At 37.2% G+C, this 25,392-nt stretch overlaps 1 long non-coding RNA gene across 1 annotated transcript in view; it reads right to left on the bottom strand.

Moving 5' to 3' along the window:
• Positions 1 to 25,392, bottom strand: part of LOC110193584 (uncharacterized) — a 42,490-nt gene that overhangs the window by 7,939 nt on the left and 9,159 nt on the right. Inside the window, exon 2 of the long non-coding RNA XR_002320494.1 lies at positions 16,627 to 16,774. This is a non-coding gene — a long non-coding RNA (uncharacterized LOC110193584). The remainder of the gene's footprint in view (positions 1 to 16,626; positions 16,775 to 25,392) is intronic.

The following is a 25,392-nucleotide window of genomic DNA, read 5'->3' as shown; positions in this document are numbered from 1 at the left end:
GTAGCCTTCAACATTTGACTAATGAAAAACTGAGGAGAGATGGCATAAGAAATTCCATCAGAAATCTGTATGAATAGAAAAGGAGCTGGGCCAATCACATAGTGAGAATCCTCTGTTAATGAACAAAGAAACTTGGTAGCCACATAGGGTCAAGAAATCTAGATGAAGTACGACTGCACATTGGATTTACCACTAGTGAAGGATTTAAAGGAAGGCATTGATAAGAGCCTCACAAAATGAGAGAGCACAGATAGTTTACTATAGGTACCATTAGAGAGAAAATTCGTATCAATGACATCAGAGATCTGTCTAAGTAACTAACTATTAGGGGCATCTTCTATTGAGCTGAAATTTACCCCTGGGTATTTTCTACTTGCTGGTCCTTGTTCAGGACTCTGGGGTCCTATAAAATAAGTCCAATCTATCTCTCTCTCTTTTTTTTAAGTAGTCCATTCCCAGCTGGCATTTTTCTTCTTTTTTTATTAATTTATTTTTAGTTTTCAACATTCACTTCCGTAAGCTTTTGAGTTTTAAATTTTCTCCCCCTCCCTCCCCAAGACAGCATGCTATCTAATATAGGCTATACATATACATTCCTATTAAACATTTTCACATTAGTCATGTTGTAAAGAAGAATTAGAACCTATTAGGTACTACAAGAAAGAAGAAACAAAACAAAACAGAAGAAAAAAAAGAACAAATAATATGCTTCCATCTGCATTCAAACTCCACAATTTTTTCTCTGGATGTGGATAGCATTTTCTATCATAAGACTTTTGGAGAAGTCTTAGATCCTTGCCTTGCTGAGAAGAGTTAAGACTATCAAAGTTAGTCATCACACAATGTGACTGTTACTGTATGCAATGTTCTCCTAGTTCTGCTCATTTCACCCAGCATCAGTTCATATAAGTCTTTCTAGGTTTTTCTGAAGTCTGCCTGCTCATCATTTCTTATAGCACAATAATATTCCATTACATTCATATACCACAACTTGTTCAGTCATTCCCCAATTGATGGGCATCTCCTTAATTTCCAATTCTTTGCCACCACAGAAAGAGCAACTATAAATATTTTTGTACATGTGGGTCCTTTTCCCATTTTTATTATTTCTTTGGAATACAGCCTTAGAAATGGTATTGCTGGGTCAAAGGGTATGCACATTTTTAGGCATGGTTTCAAATTGCTCTCAGAATGGTTCAATCAGTTCACAACTCCACCAACAATGTATTAATGTTCAGTCCAATCCCTCTTTAGTTAGAATATGGATACCATATAACCCCTAGCCTTCTCTTATCTATGCTAACTATTCTAAGATTCTTCAACCATTCCTCATGTGACATGGTTTTCAGTCCTATCACCTTTATGGCTGCTGTCCACTAAAAGTATTCCAATTTGTCAATGGCTTAATTAAAACACCATGCTTCTGGCTGAACACAGTCCTCTGGATACTGATTGATCACTAAGGAGTATAGGGAGTACCACTATCTGTCTCCCTTGTTCTAGATACAATATTTCTGTTGATGTAGTTTATGAACATACTGGTTTTTAAAGCAGTTATACCACACTTTTGATACTTATTGAGCTTATAATCAATCAAAATGTCTAACTCGTCATACAGGATCATGGGATCATTGATTTAGAGCTGGATAGGACTTTAGAGGCCATATAGGCCAATCTCTTCTACCCCTCCCCCACTTTTAAAAAAATGAATGTGCAAACCAAGCTTCCTAGAAGTTAAATGATTCGCTCATGATCACAAAACTACTGGGTGCCAAACGTGGGATTTGAATGTAGGTCTTCCTGAATACAAACTAGATGTCTATCATGTCTAATTTAGGTAGTCCCCCACCTTTTAAAATAAGTGCAGTTTTCATTATTTTGTTTCATCAGTTTAGTTTTGTCTCATTGCTTCTGCCTAATTCTGACATCCAAGATTTTATCCTTGCCAACATTCTGCCATTTTTTAAATGTGATAAGGAAGGATAAGGACAAAACTTTAGGAGGAGGAAATAGACGTAGGGCAAAGCCTTAGGAGAGGGAGCGTCAACTGGTGGAAAGAGTACTAGAATTTTGAGAAGATCTGGGTTCAAATCCTTGCTCTGCTATTTATTCCTTATATGACCTTACATAAGTCACTTATGTAAGCCCCTCTGAGGGCTTCAATTTACCCACCTTTAAAATGAGGTTGAATTCAATGATGTATGAGATTTCTTTGAACTTTGACTCTAATGGTATCATATGGTCTATTCATACTTTGAAATGCTACTATGGGCCATCTTTTAGCATGACATCAATTCATTGATCATACTCTCTAAGGTAGTTTAATATTGGCCTGAAGAAAAGGGCCAACTCCAATGGCCTCTGACCTATTACAGCTGACTTTCAACCCAAACTTCTTCTGCGCTCAAACATTGCTTAAGACTCAGTAGCAAATAATCGACTTTTTCTACAAGTTGGGTGAGGAGAAGAATAGAGATAAAGTAGTGGCTTGAGGAGAGAGAGTGTTTATATTATATACAGCTTCTCTTTACCTTGCTTACTTTGTTACTGTTTAGTTGTTTCAGTCATGTACAACTCTTTGTGACCCCATTGGGGGATTTTTTTGGCAAACATAATGAAGTGGTTGCCATTTCCTTTTCCAACTCATTTTACAGATGAGGAAACTGAGGCAAACAGGATTATATGAATTGGCCAGGGTCACATGATTAGTAAGTGTCTGTGGTGGAATCTGAACTCAGGTCTTCTTGACTCCAGCTCCAGGGCATTATCTACTATGCCACCTAGCTGCCCTATCTTGCTTACTACTCATTAATAATAGCACTACTATTGTTCGTGCTATAATAACATCATAGTAGGAGACAGCTAGGTTACATAGTAGTTAGCATTCTGGACTGGGAGTCAGAAAGACCTGAGTTTGAATCCTACTTTTGACATTTAATAGCTGTATGACCCTGAACAAGTCACTAAACTTTACTCTACTTTACTTTCCTTATCTACATAGGAAAGACTGGATTCAATGGCCTCTAAGGTCCCTCTAAGTTCTGTTCCTAATTCTATGATTAAAAGTACTAATTAATATTAATATAGCTCTTTAAGGTTTGCAAACAGTTTTTTAATGTATTGGCTTGATCTTCACAACAACTTTGTACATTCAACACATGTTGTTATTAATTACCCTTATTACAAAGGAGGAAATTGAGACTTACAGGGGTTGAATGACTCTTCATCATTAACATGCATTTCATGGGTGTCTCCTATGTACAGGGCTATCAAGGTAGTTTTGGCAGGTGTCAGGTTCATGAAGAGGCAAGAGGTATAGTCGCTGACCTCGGGAGGTTTATAATTCAATTCAAGCCCATATTTATTGTTGGATCTAACAAATCTTCCATGATTCAGAGAAGGATGTATCATCCACACATAAAAGAAATGGATCTTTATTTCCCTTCACACACTCTATATTCTAGCCAAACTATACTATATGCTGTTCCCAGAATTTATCCTCCCCACTCCTGTCTCTGCATTTGCTTAGACCACTCTTACCTAAAATGCATTCCTTCTCACTCCCTTCTCACCTCCACCACATAGAATCTCTCATTTCCTTCAAGATAGAACTCAGGAACCTATAGAACATGAAGCTTTTTCTCCTCTCCTCAACTACTACTGCCTCTCTTTCTCTTGTATTTTTCTGGCTTAAATTTATACTCTATCTATTGCATGTATATATATTTATAAATGTATATGTTATCTCTCCCAGTAGAATGTAAGCCTCGTTTTCATTTTATTTTAGTCCTTGTATTTTCAGTGCATAGCATATACTTGCTGCATAGTATGTGTCTAATATATGATTGTTAATTGATTGATTTCTCTGCCTAAAGAAATCTTTCCCACATTAGGACCACCTCAAGTGTCACCTCTTTCAGGAAGCCTCTCCTGATTGCTTCAGCTGGTGGAAGTCATCTCTTAGTCTATAGATTTCTCATTGCTCTTCATGCTTCTTCTTTGCACTTATTGCATTCTTACTTCAATTCAGCAGGGATCATGAATTAATCATTGTGGGTACTCCCTCCACTAATGAAGGTTGCAACCATTCTATAACTTAGTGTTATTCTTAGAAACTGCTATGACTGAAAAAATTATCACTCTGGAGCCAAATGGGCAATGAACCTTTCTGAACGTAGCTACACTGGTTCTCTGATAACAGACAAAGCTTTTTCAGGTTGGTAGAGCTTGACTGAGTTTTTCCTCCACTAGCATAGTCTTCAAGAACCCAGGGTCACCTTCATGCCAGGATGAGATACTGGAAACACTGGAGTAGTGGACATTCTAATTTGTATCATTTTGTTTTATTGTCTTATGTTTCTTCTCAGATTGTAAACTCCTCACAGGCAGTGACTATATCTTATTATATCATGGCACCTTTGACACTCTAGGCAAGCCTATAGACTCCTCCGAGTGATGTTTTTAAATCTTTTAAAAATAAAACACAATTATAATGGAAAGCAATTGCATTGAAATGCTAAATTAGCAAAATACTAAAAAACCCCAAAGAAACCTATAGTTCATGGACTCTCTGACATCTGTTCCTGGGCTCCATGTGGGTCCTTAGTCCCCAGATTAAGAACTACTGGACCAGATAGACCCTGAGGATGTGTGGCGGATTTGAATCCTGCTGCTGATTGTATCAGATTAATTTTGGGCAAACTGCTTATCCTTCCTGGGTTTCTTAATTTTTAGTTAAGGGGTTAGACTAGAATTCAGGGTTTCTTAAACCTTTTCCATTCGTAACCCCTTTAACGCTTTTCAAAGTGTGGGTTGCAGGTGGCAACCCATAGTTTATGAAGTGCTGGACTAGATGACTCTTGAGATTCCTTTTAGCTCATGATCCTATGGATATAATAAATATTTGTTGAAGGAATATGAGGAAACACACATTTCAGTACTTGGATATTTCTACAATAAAGGGATTCGTAATACACTTACTTGTAGTTCTTTGGTTTTATCTTGACATTTTGTGAACTAGGGGTCATCAGATTAAATTTTTTGGGTTTACTTAAGTTTCGTACATGAAGATTTTCCAATATTGGGTGGGGATCTGGGTGAAGTGGGTTAAGATAGATGAGTGGATAAGGAATAAGTCCTTTCTGAACAACTTTAAAACTATAACCATTGAAAGGTGGTAGCATGCTTGTCTTCTTTTCAGTCTGCTTTTTGGCTCAGTTTCAAAGCACTTAATAGTTTCAGCTTATAATTATTAAACATGGAAACATTATTGAAACACCACACCCAAATATTACTTGTAATGAATGATGTCTTTAGCACAAACACATTTTTATCAAAGCACCTAGAGACAGCCACACCCTGTCATGGCATTAATCAGTCTTTTACAGGGCTGTTTACCCTAACTTAGGGGGTCCTTAGCCCTGCAACTTTCAGTCCAAGTGTTGTAACTTCCCATTTCTGGGATTACCTCCTTGCACACTCACCCCCTACCTTTTTCTCTACCCCATCCCCCATACAAGGGAGCAGAAGGAAGTTTTCTTTAGGAGAATAAAGTTACTTGTGATAGCTTGTACTGAGAAATGTCTGAAGTTGCTTATAAGATCATATAAATGTATGATGTTAGAGCTGAAAGGGTCTTTGACATAATCTAATCTAATCTCCCCATTTTATAGGCAAGGTGACCAAGGCCTGGGCAGATGATATTAGTTGCTCAGGGTTATGCACCTAGTTTGTGGCTAACCTGGGACTAGAACCCAAATGTCTTGCTTCTTAGTCCAGCTTGCTTGCTTCCTACTGCACCATGTTGGTGAAATTAAGGCAGCTGGAATGTTTGCTGGTTAAGTAGCAGGATAGGTTGGCACCATTCCTAGTTCTCCTTGGTCCTTCAGGCCAAATGAGGTTTGGAGGTGCCCCAGATTGGCTGAACCAGTTTGGTTCCTCTCTCTTCCCTTGTAAACATTTCTTGACTTATAGCTTCTGTCTTGTGAGTATTCATGGCTTCATCTACTCTGCCTTTGGAATAATATTTACAACTTTGCTAACTGTGAGCTTAAAAATAGTCATCCTTATTATTCAAATAGATGCCTCATAAGGCAGAATGATGTCTGACCCTCATGTACTAAGCATACACTTGATACTACCATTACAATCTTCAACCTACATTACTGGAAAATTCATGTAACGTAAAACCAGACTCCCAATTGTCTTGCTAGCTCTAAGCCTGGACATGTGCAGGTGGAATGGGTAGCCATCTTCATGGCATTATTATGGGGGTTCTGAAACTGCTCTAAAACATACCCCCTCACTAGATTGCCGTGGTATCTGAAATTTTTGTCATTTCTTTTGGATTAAGACATTGTTTCTAGAAAACCTTTGTTGAAATACATATATTTTTCTTAGAAAGGCTAACACATTAAGTTATTAGCACTTATTACTTTATTACAGAGAGTTTGGTTTGATTTTTAGTTTCCTAGAAAAAGTAGGTCTAGAGAGAATGGAAACAAAGAAAGAAAAGTTTTTATGGAATTAGAGGATGAGTAAAGGCCAAGAATATAGGATATTAACAGTGAGAACTGGCAGATGGTGGATCAAAGCAGTGGGGAGAGATCTTAGGCAGCCACGGGAAGTAAGAAGGATGATGTATAGCTAAGGAAGAATGATACCAGTGATGACCTTTGCTCCCCCCCCCCCAGTTTTATCCTAGCATCCACTCAGGCTAGTTCAGCACTTAATGCATCGAACTATTTCATATTCTATGCTTTAAATATTTATGCTACTTTTCCAATTGTATTTCTATGTGGCTTATATTATGTGAAATATCAGGCAGTTGGGAGTTTCTAGTGAAAAAAAGTATAATTACTTAAAAGTTTTTAGAATTGAATTTTCTTTGATACTTTAATGTGTATCCAATCTCATCAATGTAGATACTCCCTACAAAAATGTAGATTGCAACCCATCCGTACCTTCTTATCCTGTGAAGCTCTGGTCCATATACTTCCATAACTCTTCTACTGTGGGGCCACTCAATTATTTACAGGAAAACTTTGATTATCTGAAAACCAGTCTTCCATAACCCCCAAGCATCTGGAAATGCTTTGAACCTGAAGTCTGATGGAAGAGAAGCAGGCCCCAAGGAGCAAGCAAAAGTGAAAACTACAAGTAATCGTTGAAGACCCAATGATTTTACTCAGTGGACTGTGATTAGTCAACTTGGCAACTAGAAGGAAAGAAGAGCTAGCAAGAGACCAGTTTTTTAAACTGAGAAATAAGAAAAAAGTGAGAAGTTAAAAAAGTATAGGAATGAGTAAAATGAATTCTCACATTGGCGATGTCCAAAAAAATGTCTTTCATTGTGCATATTTAGCCCATCATTTCCTTATCAGGAGGTGAATAATCTTCATCATCTGTCCTCTGGAGTCATGGTTGTTAAAAAGAAGTGTCTATAAAAACGTGGTTAATATTTAATGTTTCTTAAATGTCAGACCCTCACTTATTGTGACAATTCATTTATCCAGGTGATTCCTGGCAATGTCAAATAACTGGTATTTTACTGTATTTATTACTGTATTTATTATTTTACTATGTTTATTACTGTGTCCATATTCATTACAAGTGTAGCAAGAAAAATATGGGAAATACACTTTAGGAACTGCGTACAGGGATGGGGATCCTTTTTCTTCTGTTTAAACCATTAAGATCCCAGCCTTGTGAAATTCATACTATTGTGAATTTTATATACTACACACATGCAAATAATATGAGAAAGAGGAAAATACACGTGGGCCAGTTTATCCTCTAAGACATCTCTGAATAAATGGTATGGAAGGTGGATGATGACACAAACATGGATATCCTGCAAATAGAAAAATACCATACAAATAAATGGAAAGATGACTTATGGAGGTGCTGTAAGTGTGGGAAACACTTCACATATGGCTCTGGAGACATAATGCAAACCATCAGAAGAACACTTGCTTGCTTTGTGTGGTCCCTGGAACTCAAAAGATGTGTATGGTGAGCTCCATTCTTAATTTTCATGGGTTTTATGATGACAGATTTTTTTATTAAAATCAGGCAAATATGCCCCACCACCCATCCACAGGTTTATTTTTACATGAGATTAAGTTTGTTTTAAGAACACAAGGAGAACAGACAGCAAAAAAGAGTGTTTTTAGTTTAGTTGAAATTCAAAAGTTTCCAAAATAGAATGGAAGTTATTGGGTTTGGGTGCCATTGTGTATATGTGATCAAGGCAGCCCGAGACTTTGTCTTATTTTTTGCCATAACCCCAAAGAGCTCTATATCTTTCCATTCCTTTTTAACCTTTGACATTAGGTTTAGTGCCTCTATTAAGCCACATCATCACATCAATATAAGCTCATATAGATTTTTTTTTCCTGTCCTTGCACAGACCTCGCTTGCACAAATCCAATTCATTTGCTAGTCATGACATCACCTCCCCAATGTCATGGTCCTTTTCAACAATGAAGGACCAACAACCACTCAAAGATAACATTAACAACAGTGATCAATGTCTATGTATATGGCAACAGTTTTGAAAGTGAAGTCTTTGATGGCGAAGAAAGTTACTTTTGAACAAGCAGCAATAGAATAAAACAAGATTTCCATACCCAAAGATTCTTTACATATTCTGGCTAGCTGGCCAAACACAAAGAAGGATGATCTATAGGCTGATGATTTCTATAAAGGGCCAATCCTTTCATATGGATAGTAGAAATAGTAATACATTCTCTTCTATGCTATGTATCCGACTCACAAAGCTCACTGAATGAGAGCACACCCAGGAAATTTATAGATTATTTAGTTTAACTTCCTCATTTTACAGATGAGCAAACTGAAGTCAGAGATCATGAAGCGTTTGGTATGTAGAACCAGAAGAAGAAGCAAGGTCTTGTGACTCTCAGTTCAATGCTCCTTATACTGTAACACAACAATTATATTGATTGTCCCCTAATGTTTTGACTCTCCTCTGACATTAAGCTTAGTCACTTTTATCAGAGCTTGACACTATTTGTAACGCCATATTCTTGATGCACTGTGTTCTTGAAGTATTTTCCCTCGATACAACAGACTTTCTCCTGAGTGTTAAATGTCAGAATTATCTTTGTAGCTTGCGTGGATAATGGCATGAAGTTTTCCCTGTTTATTAACTTGACAGTATGACACCGTTAGTAATGAACTAATTAATATACTTTTAAGATACTAAAATTAAGATGATTTTAAGATACTCAAAGCGTTAACCAAAATCATACAGTTTACTACATGATGGCAGCTACAATGATTATTTACAATACTTTGACAACATGTCAAGTGCTTTTCTGAAGGTAAGTTTAATTTCTGACAGTGAAGTCTTTCGGATACTCTAGTTTGTGGATGACATTATGTGGACAGAATCAAGCACTGAAATACTACAGGACTCCCTCGAGGAGGACTTTCAAGAAACAGAGCTAACAATTCAAGCAAGAACAAGAAAATGGAAGGAGAATGTCTATTGCCCAGACTCTGATATGTGCTTGTATGGATATTCAATTGACTTTGCACCCCAGTACATACGTTCACCTAGGAAAATATACATTGCCTATATAAAGTGAAGTTGGCCTGTAAATGAATAGGATGAGGACAATCTATGAATTGAATTTGGGAAATTTTCTCTCATTATTCAATAATTTCAAAATATTCTTTGACACATCTCCAACTCACCTTGGTTTTTTCAGACTGCTTTTCCCTACTTCATTCAGTCTGGAAGTTCAATGGACACTCACAGACTTTATTTTGTAACTGATCAGCATGGAAGCTTTGACTGGCACTGCTTCTGATCTAGATCAGTTTATTCCTCCTTGGGCTGGTGGCTCCCCTACTTCTGGGACTCCCCAAATTAATGCCAGAATTTGTACTGATACCCCATCAGTTTAGCCCTATTACAGCTAAGAACTCCTGAGCTCAGGTGATCTGCCAGACTTAGTCTCCCTGGTAGTAGGGATTATAAGTATGTACCATCAGGTCCAGCAGAAAACAAACACATATACATAAACATTTTTAATACCAACATTTTCCAATGATACCATCTAGTTATGAATTTTAGAGGATCACCACCTCTGGAGCATCAAAGTTGTAGCAAGCTCAAAGGGACAAGGAGAGACACATGGAGAAGGTAAGTATGCTAATGCACATTAGCAATGATCACTAGCACAGTATGAGTGGTAATCAATTCAATTAAATCAACAAACATTTGTTAAGCACCTACTTTGCAAAGGGATGAAAAGACAAAAGTGAAAACAGTGCTTGACTTTAAGGGATCCACATTATACTGGGAGAGAACAATAGTACAAAAGTGAATAAATACCAAGCATATAAAATGTTAGTCTGTCAGTTAATAAGTGTTAATTAAGAACTTACCACATGCCATGCAAACAACTATATACATATAAGATATACATAGTGTAAATGGAAGGTTACCTTAGATAGGAGGCACCAGCAGTATAGTGGACTCGGAAGGAGCCTTTCTAAAGAGGTTTGAATTTGAGTTCAGTCTGGAAGGAAGTCAGAGGAGCCTAGCAGTAAAGATGAGGAAGGAAAGCATTCCAGGTATGAGAGTCAGTCACTGAAAAGGCTTGGGGTTGGTAGATGGAGGATTATTGTGTTCAGAGAATAGCAAGTAGGTCAACATTACTGGATTATAGAATACATGGATGGGAGAGAAATAGAAAAGGATTGGAAAGGTAGAAAGAGACTGTGTTGTGAGTTTTTAGATGTAAAAAAAATCATTTTGTAGTTGATCCTGGACATATTAGGGAGCCACTAGAATTTATTAGAGGAGAGAGGTTGGTCAGATCTGGACTTTAGGATCAGTCAAGCAACATTTATTAAGTGCCTGCTATGTGCCAGTCACTCTGCTAAGTGCTAGGAATACAAAAAGAGACAAGAGACAATTCATGACCTCAAGGAGCTTACGATCTAATGAGGGAGACATCATGTAGCAAAATACGTTAAAAAGCAAGTTATATAGAGGATAAATAGGAAATATACAGGATAAGTAAGAAATAATTAACAGAGAGAAAGCACTAGAATTAAGATGGGAAGGAGAAGGCTTCCATTAGGAAGATCACTTTGGCAGATATGTGGAGAATAGATTGGAGTAAGGAGAATTTTGAGGCAGGAAGACCCATTGGAAGGAAGGCTATTGTCCAGGCCTTAGATGATGTGGGACTGCACCATGGCTTCATGAGAAAAGTAAAGGGGGTGTATAAGAGAGATGACCAGTCACTGAGTTGCTAAGAGTTTTGAAGTCTAAAAATATTTTTATTTTATATTATTGGTGTCATTGTATGAATTATTCTCTGAATTCTGCTTCCTGTATTTGGAATTATTTCAGATGAATTTTCTTGAGTTTCCATGAAATTTCTGCATTCATAATTTCTTAGAGAGTGATAATATTTCATTATATTCATATACCATATTTGTTCAGACATTTGCCCATCAATGGACACTGACTTCCATGTCAGTTCTTGCTACTACAAAAATACTGCTATAAATATGTATTTTTTTTGTACAAGAGACTTTTCATCTATTTTTGCTTCCTTTGGGAATATGCTTAGTCATGTTGTCATGAAGTCAAAGTGACACAACACTTATATGGTATAATTACAGATTGTTCTCAATAATGGTTAGACTAATTCACAGTTGCACCAATAGGACATTAATATGTCTGTCTTCTCGTAGCCCATAAAAAATTGACCATTTTCATCTTTTATCATCTTTGCCTATCTGATGAGTGTGAAATACAATCGCAGACTTGTTTTACTTTAAATATCCTTATTTGTAATTTAAATAATTTGTTTATATAGTTATTAAAAGTTTGTATTTCTTCTTTTGAAAAATGTCCATTTATACCCTTTAACAACTAAACTATCGGGGAATGATGGTTCTGGTTCTATGTATGTATTTCAATTCCTTGTGTGTCTTGAATATCAGACCTGTATCATAGATATATACTACAGAGATTTCCCCCAATCAATCACTTTTCTTTATATTCTAGCTACATAGATTTTTTTTTATCCAAAAAGCTTTTAAATTTTATGCCATCAAAATTGTCTATTTTATTTTTTTATAATCACTTTTATGCCTTGTTTAGTTAGGAATTATCATCCTAGACATAGTTGTGCATGATATCCTCTACTTTCTAATTTTTAAAAGATGTGACCTTTAATATTTAGATCAAGTGGTCACTTGGAGCTTATTGTGATACATGGTATAAGGCATTGATCAAAATCTAAATCCTGCAGTTTTTTTTTAATAGTTCTTTCCATCGTTGTGGTTGCATTTAATGTCCATTCTTGGCACCATAGATTCACAGATTAAGAGTTAGAAGAGACTATAGGGCTTACTTCTTCTAACTTCCTCATTTTATAGATGAGAGAACTGAGGCACAAAGAGATTGGTGACTCACTTACGGTCACTCATAGTATGTATCGGTGAAGAGATCTACATCCTCTGACTTCAAATGTATAGCTTTTTCTTTTATACTAGAGTGTCTCCGCTCTTTCTTCTTACTTCCCCATATGTCTTTCTCATTCTATATTCCTAAGACTTTTCTCTCAATTGCTATTAACTAATCTTAAATTCCTGCTACTCTACAAAGAAGCATTCTAATTTTTATTAGGGGGCTCTACATGATTCAAAAGACTACATATTGCAAAAAAGACTCCATACGTCAAAGCAATGTATCTTTAAGGGTGGAATTTCAAGCATTAGGGTAAGTGGGAGAGGAGAGATTTTTGTATGTGGTTCTGGGCAATACTCACCAAATCATCTGGGCAATGATTCACCAAATCATGCCATTTGAGAAATCACTTACTTTTCCTGCTTTCAAGGCCTATTCTTTCCCCCCCATTTTGTTGAAGTTTTATATATTTTTCCCCAATTACATACAAAAGCAATTTTTAACATTTGTTTTTTAAAATTTTGAGTTCCAAAAATTCTCTCCCTCTCTCTTTCCTCTCTCCCTTCCTTGAGAAGGCAAACAATTTGATAGAGATTATGCATGTACAGTCATATAAAACACATTTCCATATTAGGTATGTTGCAAAACAGACCCAAAAAAAAGCCCCAAAAATAAAGTTAAAAGAGTATATTTTGATCTTCATTCAGACTCCATCAGTACTTTCCCTGGAGGTAGATAGCATCTGTCATCATAATTCCTTCAGAATTGTTTTGGACCATTGCTGAGAATAGCTAAGTCACTCACTATTAATCATTCTATGATATTGCTATTACTGTGTATGATGTTCTCCTGGTTCTGCTCACTTCACTTCATGTCAGTTCATATAGGTCTTCCCAGGTTTTCCTGAAAGCATCCTGCTTGTCATTTTTAATAGCACAATATTATTTCATCACAATCATATACCACAGTTTGTTTAGCCATTCCTCACTTGATGGGCATTTCCTCAATTTTCAATCCTTTGCCACCACAAAAAGAGCTGCTATAAATATTTTCATACATTTTAGGTCCTTTTCCTTTTTTTTGATCTCTTTGGGGTACAGATCTAGTAGTGGTATTACTGGGTCAAAGGATACACAATGTCTTGTATCTTTGCACTACAGGAATATGATAATAGAAAAAATAAACATTTATTAAATGTTATTTATAAAGCCTCATTCTGGATTTTTACAAACACCTTATAGGATGTCACTGACAGGATAATTTCTGTGGCCCTCTTTCCTCCTCACCTTTTTAGCTTCCTTTTATGTGTTGTTTTCCTCCATTAGAACGTTAACTTTTTGAGGTCAGGATTTTTGAGGTCTGTTTTAGTATATCCAACACTTAGCACAGTGCCTGACACATAGTAAGCAATTAATCAATGCTTATTGACTAACTGGCTAACTGACTGAGACTACTTTTCTTATACTGAGTGGAAAACTTAGCTGTATCAGTACTATGGATCTGCCTTCAGGTTTGTTGTTAAAAAATAAAACTGGGTAGGGCTTGCAGTACAGAACTGATTAAATTAAATAATGAAAAAAAAATCCACTTTCCATTATTTATGCTACTTTTTTTTTTGATGATGCAATCAGGATTAAGTGACTTGCCCAGGGTCACACAGCTAGTAAGTTTCAAGTGTCTGAAGCTACATTTGAATTCAGGTCCTCCTAACTCCAAGGCCAGAGCTCCCTCTACGTACCACCTAGCTGTCCTTATGTTTCTGCTAATTTTAAGACAATTATATTTCAAAGGACTTGTAATTTTATTGTTGTAGGTATTCTTTTGATTTGAAAAATACTTTTAATCTGATATTGGAAAATGGAAATGCAGTAATTAAGAGTACAGAGCTCTGTGACTTCAAACTCTGCAGGTAAGCAGCCTTCATTAAGTTTTGTCAAGTTGGTCAATGACAAGAACTTTAACAACAAAAAACTTCTCTGGGCACAAAGTTAATCTTGGAAGAACTTCTCAATGCTTTGGTTGTTCTTTTATATAGATGTAAGTGCTTGCAATACTTTTGTGACTATATAAAATATGCATGTTTTCCAGGAATCTTCTTTCCAAGGATAATCATGCTTCTGGAGGCAGGGGGTTGGTCTAAAGTATCTCAAAGTCCTTTGGAGTCCTGAAATCCTATGTTTCTATGATTCAGCCTGTGTTAAAATTATCAGAAAGCATTCCTTTGGATTCTTTACTTGAAGATTCTCCCCTTGTGAACTATAAGAGTGCCATATTCTGTGTGATACCTTCCAGCATGTATGGAACAATACAGAATACAGCTCAATGTCCAAGGAGGAATGATGAAAATGAAGGGGCTGAAAACAGCTTTGTAAAATTAGTTAGTCACAGCATCATTCAATGAGTACTTACTGGTATGCCTAGCATTATGCTAGGCACTATGGGAAGTCTGAAAGAAGAGTGAAACAGAGACTCCATCTTTGATGAGTTCAAAATCTTGCAAGGAAGATATATCAATTAAATGATAATACAGGACATTATACACAAGTGCTTGATTATGTGGTTCAAAATACAGACACTGAAGGAATTCAGAGAAGGGAGACATCATTATGAGCTGGACTAGCTAGGAGGGCTTTATGGAGTGATTGGGTCTTGAGGCTGGTCCTGAATTATGGGATGATTTGCACTGGTGGAGAGGAAATATTCCAGGACCAGTGCATTGTTAAATCTTTTAAAGGTATGGATGTCATCACTAGAATGAGCCATATTACTGCACAATTCTATAAAATGCTTTAGAAGGTTGGATTCAGAATGAAGAAGATTTGAGTTTGAATTTTGCCCCAGATACTTTCTAGCTGGATGAAGCTGGGCAAATCACTTAACTTCAGTTTCCTTATCTGTAAAATGGAGATAATAATAGCTCCTACCTCCTAGAGTTGTTAGGATCATATAAGATAACCTATATAAAGTGCTTTGCAAAACAATGTACTATACAAATACTAGCTGTTCTTATAGGAGTTCATATTCAAAAGGAGTTAGGCACATGATACTTCACATGTGGAATACGATTAGCTTGTAGGAATGTCTCAGTCTCTAGAGATGGATTCAAGTTAATAGTGTCCTGTGAGCTTCACATCCTTAGGCTTGGCAGAGCTCTTAGACCAGCTGCAATTGTCTCCTGACTGTGTGGTCCTTTGCTCTCCTTTTACTCTTCTTCTCTCCCTCTCCACTCCCCCCCCCACTTTTTAATCAGTCCTTGGTCTTCATCTGGCCACCAAATTTTCATGTGGGTTTGTGTGTGTTGGTGTGTCTGTTTTTGGCAAATGGATGATGAATGTTTTATGTGACTGTATCCAGGAAATAAATGCAGAGCGGTGAGAGAACAAAGAGCTGTTGAAACCTGGGATACCAATGCCTGTTCTGAGCTATAGTATTGTCTTTTCCTGTACCACATCTATAATGATCTGTTGGGCACTCATGATCTGAGCTACCTTTCTACTCTTCAGCTTTTCTATCTGCAGACTGGCAGTGTAGTGTGGTGAAGTGCACAAAGTGCTGGACCTGGAGTCAAGCAGATCTGTGTTCAAATACTGTCTTACACCTTTATTAGCTGTGTTACTCTGGGCAAACCATTTAACCTCTCTTAATGTCGGTTTCCTCATCTGTGAAATTGAAATGATAATAACACCTAATTCCCATGTTTGTTGTCAGGATCAAACGAGAAAGCACACGTAAAGCACTTTGCAAACTTCAAATGCTATATAAACTAGATATAATTAATATTTCTTCTCTTCTAATCATTCCTCTTCCTCCTCCCTTCTCTCTCTCTCTCTCTTCCTCCTCCTCCTTCTTCTCCTCCTCCTCCTTCTTCTTCTCCTTCTCCTCCTCCTCCTCCTCCTCCTCCTTCTCCTCCTCCTCCTTCTCCCTCTCCTCTTTCTCCTTTAGCAGAAAGACCATAGAATTACAGAACTTCTGAGTTGGAAGGGACTTCATTGGCCATGTAGTCAAATCCATATCTGAACAAGAATCACCTCTACCATATTCTTGAGAAATAATCATCTCATATTTTCTTGAAGAGCTCCAGTTAGGGAGAATCGGTGAGTTGTTACCTACTAAGCCAGCCTATTCTCCTTTGGAATAGTATTACTTGTTAGGAAGTTTTTCCTTACCTTTTTCATTGAGCCTCTGACTGCAAACTTCCACTCACTGCTGATTGGAATGGGAGTTAGGAAACATATATTTTAGTCATGATTCTGTCCCCAGGTTTATTTGATCTCAGGCAAGTCACTCCTCCTTTCTGTACCTTAGTTTCCTCACCTGTGAAATAAGGATGAGGTTGATCTAGCTAGGTAACAGAATATCAGGATGTTAGAACAATAAAAGACTATAGAGATTATTTAGAACAACCACCTCAGTAGAATATAAGCTCTTTGAGGAAAGGAATTATAAAATTTTTATTGATGTATTCTTAGGGCACAATTCCTGGCACATAGTAGGTGCCAATAGATAATAAATGGCTATTGGATTGAATTTGATCTTTTCATTATACGAATAAGGAAATTGAGACCTTAATAAATACAAATAAATAATACAAATAAAGAAACTGAGAAAGTGACTTTAGTAAGTGACAGAGCCAAGGTGTCCATAGTTCTCTACAGCAGTAACACTTGGTGATTCTTTCAAAATAATAATTTTTGTTAAAAAGATCTTCACTGAAAGTAGTGCTAAACTGCAAAACCAAACGCTGCTCATTGCTATGTTAATTTATGCAACATTGTAACATACGTTGTAATTTAATTACTAGTTAGGTTTCTAAATGTAGACTGTAATTTAATAAAATATCTGTAATGTAGGCAAGCTAATATATCTAAATACCCTTGACATTTGCTTATACATATTTTATGCATATAAACGTATACATGCACACATATGGTAACCTGCCATTGCTATATGCCTGCAAGACTTGTAACTGCTATAGGTGTTAGAGTTGGCATTTTCAGCACTTACTTGCAGTTGACTTACCTCTGAACAATATTTTAAGAAAAGGTAATCAGAAAGCTAGGATGATTTGCACAAGGTCTGCACTCTACCTCAAACTTTCATTGATATTCCTGTCAAGTATCTAGGGGGCATAGTGGATAGAGCTCTAGGCCTGGAGTCAGAAAGGCTTGAGTTCAAATCTAACCTCAGACACTTATTAGTTTTGTGACCTTGGCAGGTAGCTTACCCTCTATCTGCCTCAGTTTCCTAAATTATAAAATTAGTATCCTAATAGCACCTAACTCCCAGGGTTGTTGTTAGAATCAAATGAGATAGTATTTGTAAAGCTCTTTGCACAATGCCCACCATGTAGACAGTGCTTAGTAAAAGTGTATTCCCTTCTCCTATATAACCCCAGACTAACTTTGTCCAATCACCTGCCAAAGCGATTTTCCTAAACTACAGGTCTAAACATGTCACTCCGTCCCCTGCATAAACTCCAGTGATTCCTTATTAAATCCAAGATCAAATATGAAATATTCTTGAATCCTGCACAAACCTGCCTTTTCTATTCTTTCTAGTCTCATACTTTACTCAACTTCACATATTACACAATCCAGGAACAGCAGCCTCTTTTTTTCCTATTCTTCCCACAAACACCTCATCTCCCAACTCTATTCATTTTCACTGGCTGTCCCCCTTGACTATAATTCATTCTTTCCTCACCTCCATCTGTTGGAGTATCTTTTGTTTCAAATCTAGCCTTTTGCTGGAGACCTTTCCTGGTCCTCTCCTCCCACCCCAATGCAAATACCTTCCCTCTGAGATTACCTTCCATTTTCTCCATATAGCTTGTGTGTTCATATTTGTTTGCACGTTGTCTCCCTCATTACAATGCTTATTGATTGACTTACTCTGACACCACAATCACCCATTGGAGCTAAGTGGAAGGAAAGAAGAAAAGAAGAAAATACGGTCGTTCCTCCAACTTAATAATTCATGAAACTGTAACTTTAGCTGAAACAACTTTATGGGTGGCAGGTGGTTCCAGAGGAAGAGATGAGTCAAGCCAAGCTTGACCTTCTTGGTCAGAGATCCTAAAGATGTTACAATAGAAATTGGATCCATGATATTCTATAACCTCCAGTTTACTGCTGGCTACTTTAAATTTAGACTTAGTGATCCAACTCTACCCATTGCCACATGCACTTGTCCTAGGCTTTATGCTTGTCCAGTTGTTTAAGGACAATTAAACCTTTCCTTCGTTCCTTCGTTCCTTCGTTCCTTCGTTCCTTCGTTCCTTCGTTCCTTCGTTCCTTCCTTCCTTCCTTCCTTCCTTCATGAAAATACCTTCCTCCCTTTTAACACCATGCCAAAAAGTCCACCTGAAATGCAATGCAAGGGCCTAGTACTGGCTCATGAGTTACCATCCTCCAGCAGTTAAATACCTGAAGTCATTCAGCAAAGCTCCTTGACTAGCAGCGATATAGGCCACCAGTGGCGGGTGATGTAAAAGAGAGAGGATAAAATAGGGATAGAAATTCTCATAGGCTGATTATGGGCATTTCATTATAGATTTTAATGGGAGAAAACCAAACAAATAATAATCTCAAATTCTGAGCACAGACTGAATTTTAGAATCATAGCCTCAGATACTGTTCTCTAGACTGCTTTAGACAGAAGAGGATCTAATTTTCTCTCTCTCCCTCTCTCTCTCTCTCTCTCTCTCTCTCTCTCTCTCTCTCTCTCTCTCTCTCTCTCAAATTTTAGTGATGTGTTTTGTTTTTACATTCTTAGATACAGGTACTCCACCAACATTCTCTCCATACAATTTCTTACTGTTCTGACAAGAAGAGGGAGGTGCTTTACTGTTTGTTTTCTGAGACCAAGATTGATTATTACTACTATCCAGAGTTCCTTTTCTTTTTACTGTGCTTTTTCATTGACATGTTATAGTCATTGTTGTTGTTTTCCTTTTCAGTCTACTTATTTTACTCTGGATTGGTTCTGACAAATCTTCATGTATTTCTCTGAGTTATTTATATTTGTCATTTCTCAATTCACAGAGCTATTTATTGAATTTATATGCCACAGTTGGTTCATATATTCCAATCAATGGACATTCTCTTTGCTTCCATTTTGGGGGGATTAATCTAAAAAGCTATATTATGGATATTTTTGCAAAAAATAAAGCCTTCCCTCTCTCTTTAACTTTTTTTGGGATACAGAGTATTTAATTCTTAAAGATTTTATAGGGAAAGAGAACTTATGCTCTCTTTCTGTAAACTATTCTAAAGTCAAGCAATTCTACTCTCCTGGGGAGAGGGAAGGGCAGTGTCCTGCATAAGTAACTTCTGTTCCATGCCTGTAAAGTGGGAATGATATTTATTATGTTATTTATCTCTTGGAGTCACTGAGGATTATTTAATGTTTACTGAATTAAATATTATCATAATTACTATAATATCATATTATCCTAATTACTTTATTATCCAACAAACTCTTAGATGTCTCTCTCTTTCTCTCTTCATAGATTTTTCATTTTTAAATTGAGAGATTATAGAATTTTAGAGCATGCATGTGATTATGCTTACCTGGATTTATGTTTTTACAGAGGAATTTTTACAGAAGATAACTTCTAGTAGGGGAAAATGACACAAAGTATAAAATGAGCTTTTAAAATGTTGCAGTTCTTCTCTTGGTAGCAAGGACTAATGTTTCCATTCTACCATTCCACTGTATCCTTAATTGGACATAATAATTCATGTCACCTTTCAGCTGCCTACAGTACTTCAGAGAATATAGAAGCTGCTTTCCTTCTCTCTTTACAGATGGATGTGAGGATTCTAAATTAGAATTTTTACTAATGACAATTTTTTAAATTAGAGTATTGCTATTCTCTCTCTCTCTCTCTCTCAATAGATGAATCCTAAACATGGCAATGGGTTTTTAAGGTGACTTTTAGTAGGAAGAAAAAGAGTTAATTGATGGAGAACTCTTACAGATGAACAATTAATTCATGAGCAGGTTTTCCATCTGTCTCTAGGAGGACCAAGGGAAAAGTCAACTGTTGGCTTGTTCTTCCTAAGAGTCAAAGTCTGAAATTGTAGTATGTAGGTGGAGAATAAAAAGGGGAAGAAAGGTGTTAAGGAGCTAAATGGGAAAAAGAAAGATGATTTGGGATGAAAGAAGGCTTCAACCAGTGGTAGGCTTTTTGATTGAATGCCATCTGCTCAGCTCTTCTTATGCCTGGAATTCTCTTCCTCCTTATTTTGGCTACCTGACTCCTTCAATTTAAAATTTCAACTTAAAATCCCCTCTCCTTTAAGAAGCTTATCCTGGCTCCCTTTGGTGCTACTTCATTCTGAGATTATCTCCAATTCATACCGTATATATCTTGCTTTGCATATTGTCTCGCCCTGTCTTTGACTTTCTCTGAATCCCTGGTACTTAGCCTGGCACATAGTTGTTGTCACTCAGTCATTTCAATCACATCTGACTCTTTGTGATCCCATTTGGGGTTTTCTTGGCAAAGATAATGGAGTGCCTTGCTATGTCATTCTCCACTTTATTTTACAGAGGAGGAACTGAAACAAACAGGGTTAAGTGACTTGCCCAGGGTCACACAGCTCATAAGTGTCAGAAGCCAGATTTGAACTCATTAAGATGAGTCTTCCTGGCTCCAGGCCCAGCACTCTATCCTTTGAGCCACCTACCTGCCCCCTGGCACATGGTAGCCACTTAAAAAATTCTAGTTGACCTGCAAGACAAAACAAAACTCTTTACATTTAAGACACCACATAGTTTATTGGATAGTGCCCTGGACTTGGATTTCTAGAATTAAAGACAGAGGTGGAACGGACAGTCATTAAGCACAACACTCTTCATTTTACAAATGAAAAAACTAAGGCTCACACAGAGCTGCCTATAGTAAATGCTAAAGGCACCAGTTGAGCCCATATTCCAGACTCCAAGGACTATACTTTTCTCAATTTGCAGGAATTCAGGAACCCTTGGATTCAGATCCTGTCTCATTGTGCTGTATGCCCATAGTATGATCAAATGAGATAATATTTGTAAAGCACTAAGCATAGTGCTTGACCCACAGAAGGTGCGTAAGAAATGCTTTTGTCCTCCTCCTTACCCCATAGGCAAATTACTTAAACTCTCTTAGTATTATTTTTCTACTGACTTGTAAAAGGGAGAGAATCAGTTAGTGGCTGAAGTATACCTGCATGTTGTTGTGAGAATCAAATGAGATCACACATGTAAAATACTTTGTCAACTTTGAAGTGCTATATAAATTTCAGTTGTCTTTTATGATGTATTTATGTTCTTTAAATTAAAGAAATGGTTTTCTTTCAAAGGTTTTCCATTTTTTCCATGTGTTTCACATATTAGGCGCTATAGAAATGCTTATTGCCTTTCCCCTCTTCTGCATCCAGCTAACTTCTGTTCAGAATCTGTCATGAAATCCTAGTTATTTCTTTTCTCTCCCCTTGTTGCTGTATATGTATGTATGCACACATGCATATATGGCTAAGTAAACACTCATGCATCTCTTACAAATATGCTTGTATTTATATAAACAAAATATGTGCCTCTGTGTGTTGAATGACTGTGTTCCTTAGATACAATCAAATGAAAGACATCCTGGAGGTCAAGAAGCAAGAGATTCCATGTTTCTTTGTTCTATTCATTAAATAAGTAAAGCCTGGCAGGGATTTCCAAATTCTTCATTCTAGTCATTGGAACACATCACCAGAACTCGAGGGCTCTGGGCTAATGGCAGTCATCGAGAGTGTCCTTTCCCCTGACTGTGACTGAAGCAGAAAACCACTAAGCATAGCCATTGTTTTTTCCCTCTGGCTGCATTTCTTTTGACAAAAATACCTGGAGTCAGATTAACATTTTAATCTCTTAACCCTACTAGGAAAAACTGAAGGAACAGCTCGTTTATTGCATAATTCATCACCCATTACTCCTTCAGGCTCTGGCTCCCTTCTCCTCCTCCTAGCAACTTCCCAAGGACCAACTCCTCCTACTAGATTGTAATATCCAAAACATTTCAAATCTGACCTACTTATTGGTGAACACGCTCAGGGAACTGATGCTATAATTACTCTCAGAATAAGCAGAGAACAAACAGCCAACTGCTCTCCTTCAGTAGCTATTCGAAGTAGGACAAACTAGATAGAGTGACCTTTGATCAAGATTAAGTTTTTTTTTTAAAGAAATAAGTAGTTCCTTGCCACAATGTTAGTAGCTTGATGGTCTCAAAATGAATACAGATACATGCCTGGAGTGACTGCATTTAAACAATTAAGTCTTGTCTCCACCTTAACATTTTATTCATTAGTCACTGTTGAACCTTTGTCCTTACTTGTCAGTAACTGAGAAAATATACACTTCAGCTAACTAGGGAAAGACACATTCTCTCCATTATGGGGATAATAGTTCCTTTACACATGACAGAATTGTCACACTGGAAATGACTTTACCAATATGGCCAGACAACCTGATTTCAGTGGTATCATCGTTAATCATCCAGATAGTAAAAACAAAACAAAACAAAACTGAAATATTCGGTTGGAAATCAGGGTGATTCCAAGTACCTGGGTATTTTGTATCATATAGATCAAAAACTGAGTTTTTGCCATTGAATTCGTCAGTATTCATCCAGGTGCTTGGTGTGGTTTTACCCCAGATCCACTGTAAGTTTTATTGATCACAGCACTCCCACATTTCTTCCTAGGTTTGGGTTCAGCATGATCTTGATTCAAGTGTTAGTGATGGCCTTTGAAGCTATATTATTTGTCTGGGAAAAAAACACAGTTGTGATCGTTTATTTAACACTACAGTGAGTGATTCCTTTAGGAAACATGGAGGTCTCACACATAAATAAAAAAGGTGATGACTAAAACAGCTGACCTCCTTCCTCCTGTTTCCCCCCCAAAAAAAACACAATTATTCCTATGCCAAGGTGCTGTCATGTAGCTGATTCAAACAAGAGAGATTCCTTCCTTTAGCTTGAACATCAACTTCTTCCAAAGATTTGCTTTCATAATGGAATCAATGCGCATTAGTTAATTGGTTTGCTTCTGTTTCTGAGAGGACAGGGGCAAGATAGTGGACACCTAAGGGAAGGGGGCAGGTGTTGCTGGAAAGGAGGAGCTTTAGCAGGAAGGTGGTTTGTTTTTTAGGGGGAGGGTGGGAGGGGGCTAAGACAAACTTCACAGTTTTGCCAAGGCTGATCCTGCTAAGAAATAATAAAGGTGAACCACAGATATTCATGTACCTCTTGGGAAGAGCCCATTCTGATCTGGGAATATTGTACAAACTATAATAACATACATGCATACATACATGTACACAATGCATATATACACATGTACAATATATGTATATATACTGTGCTCCCTTAGAATACATAGACAGAATATTAATTTTCATGATATAGTGGAAATAATATTGGATCTGGAGTCAAAAAATCTGACATTGGCAATAAGAAGTTTTTGTGGTTGTTCAGTTTTCAGTTGTGTCCAACTCTTTCTGACCCCATTTGGGATTTTCTTGGCAGGTACTGGAATGGTTTGCCATTGCCTTCTCCAGCTCATTTTACAGATGAGGAAACTGAGGCAAACAGGGTTAAATGACCTGCCCAGGTCACACAGCTAGTAAATGTCTGAGGCTAAATTTGAACTCAGAAAGATGAGCCTTCTTGACTCTATGCCTGGCAGGCTAATCGTTGAACAGTGTAGCTGCCCTAATGAGAGGTTTGCTTATGTGCAAAACTGGATTAGTAGCATCAATACTACTAACTTTGCAGAGTTGTTAGCATTTTAGAAACTTAAAGTACTGAGTAAGTGGGAGTGATTATTATCATTCTTCTCCAGAAAATGTGCCTCAGGAATAAAATTGCTAATTACAGGATCTAAGTATTAATACATGCTGATAAATCACAGAATCATAGAACCTGCTTTGTCTGCATTCATATTTAAGAGAGAGCTTCCTCTCAGTTTCTATTTTCCCCCTAAACATTTTCATGGAGTCGGTCAGGTGTCAAGAGCTGAGAAAGATCTCATGGTCACCTCCTACCCAGGGTCATACAGCATTGGTCTTAATAGTCTATTTCCTCAGTCATTGTCCAAACTTGTTTTTATAGTTCTTAAGTGATGTGGCTTCTTCACTTCCTTTGGAAAGACAATTCCATGGCCCCAGAGCTCTCACTATCAAGTAGGCTTTCCAGACATTATACCTATATTTTTTTCTTTCATAATTCTATCCTATTACTCTTAGCTAAATACCCTTTGTACTACTTAGAGTAATTCATGGCCCTCCTTGATGTTTGCACCCTTCAGGTATTAGTAGACTGTTATCATGTCCCTCTTTAATCGTCATTTAGCCAAGTTTTACATATTTAGTTCTTTTAATCTCTCCCCATAAGTCAGTCCCTCCAGGCCTGTAATCATTCGGTTACTCTTCTTTGAGCCCTTTCCAATTCGTCTGCATCTTTCTGGTAATGAGGTTCCCAGAAATGACTGCAGTACTGCGAATAAATGCATTCTCACTGGAGACTCCTAGTCACCATATCTGGTGCTGGAATGCCCTATAAAAGTCTTCCCAAATTGAGCTCATGCTTTTTTGCTGCCTTGTTTCATGGTTCATCTCATCCTCCATAAAATACAGAGCTATCTTTGGGTAGGAATATTTCCTAGGTTTCTTTTTACTATTGCTTATCTATATTTCTGATTCATGCCTCCAATTTTCTAATTTGTGCTCTATCCCAGCACAGATTCTCTCTCTCTCTCTTCACTCTCTCTTCTCTCTCTGTCTCTCTCTTCACTTTTTTCTTTCTCTCTCTCTCGTCTCTTTCTTTGCTCTCTCTTCTCTTTGTCTCTGTCTCTGTTTCTCTCTGTCTTTTTCTCTGTCTGTCTCCGTCTCTCTCTCTCTCC

Source organism: Phascolarctos cinereus, unplaced genomic scaffold (assembly GCF_003287225.1).
Source record: "Phascolarctos cinereus isolate Bilbo 61053 unplaced genomic scaffold, phaCin_HiC Scaffold_4;HRSCAF=312, whole genome shotgun sequence".
In the NCBI taxonomy this organism is placed as follows: Eukaryota; Metazoa; Chordata; class Mammalia; order Diprotodontia; family Phascolarctidae; genus Phascolarctos; species Phascolarctos cinereus.
Note: the sequence above shows the minus strand (reverse complement) of the source record. Positions and strands in the feature narration are given on the sequence as shown.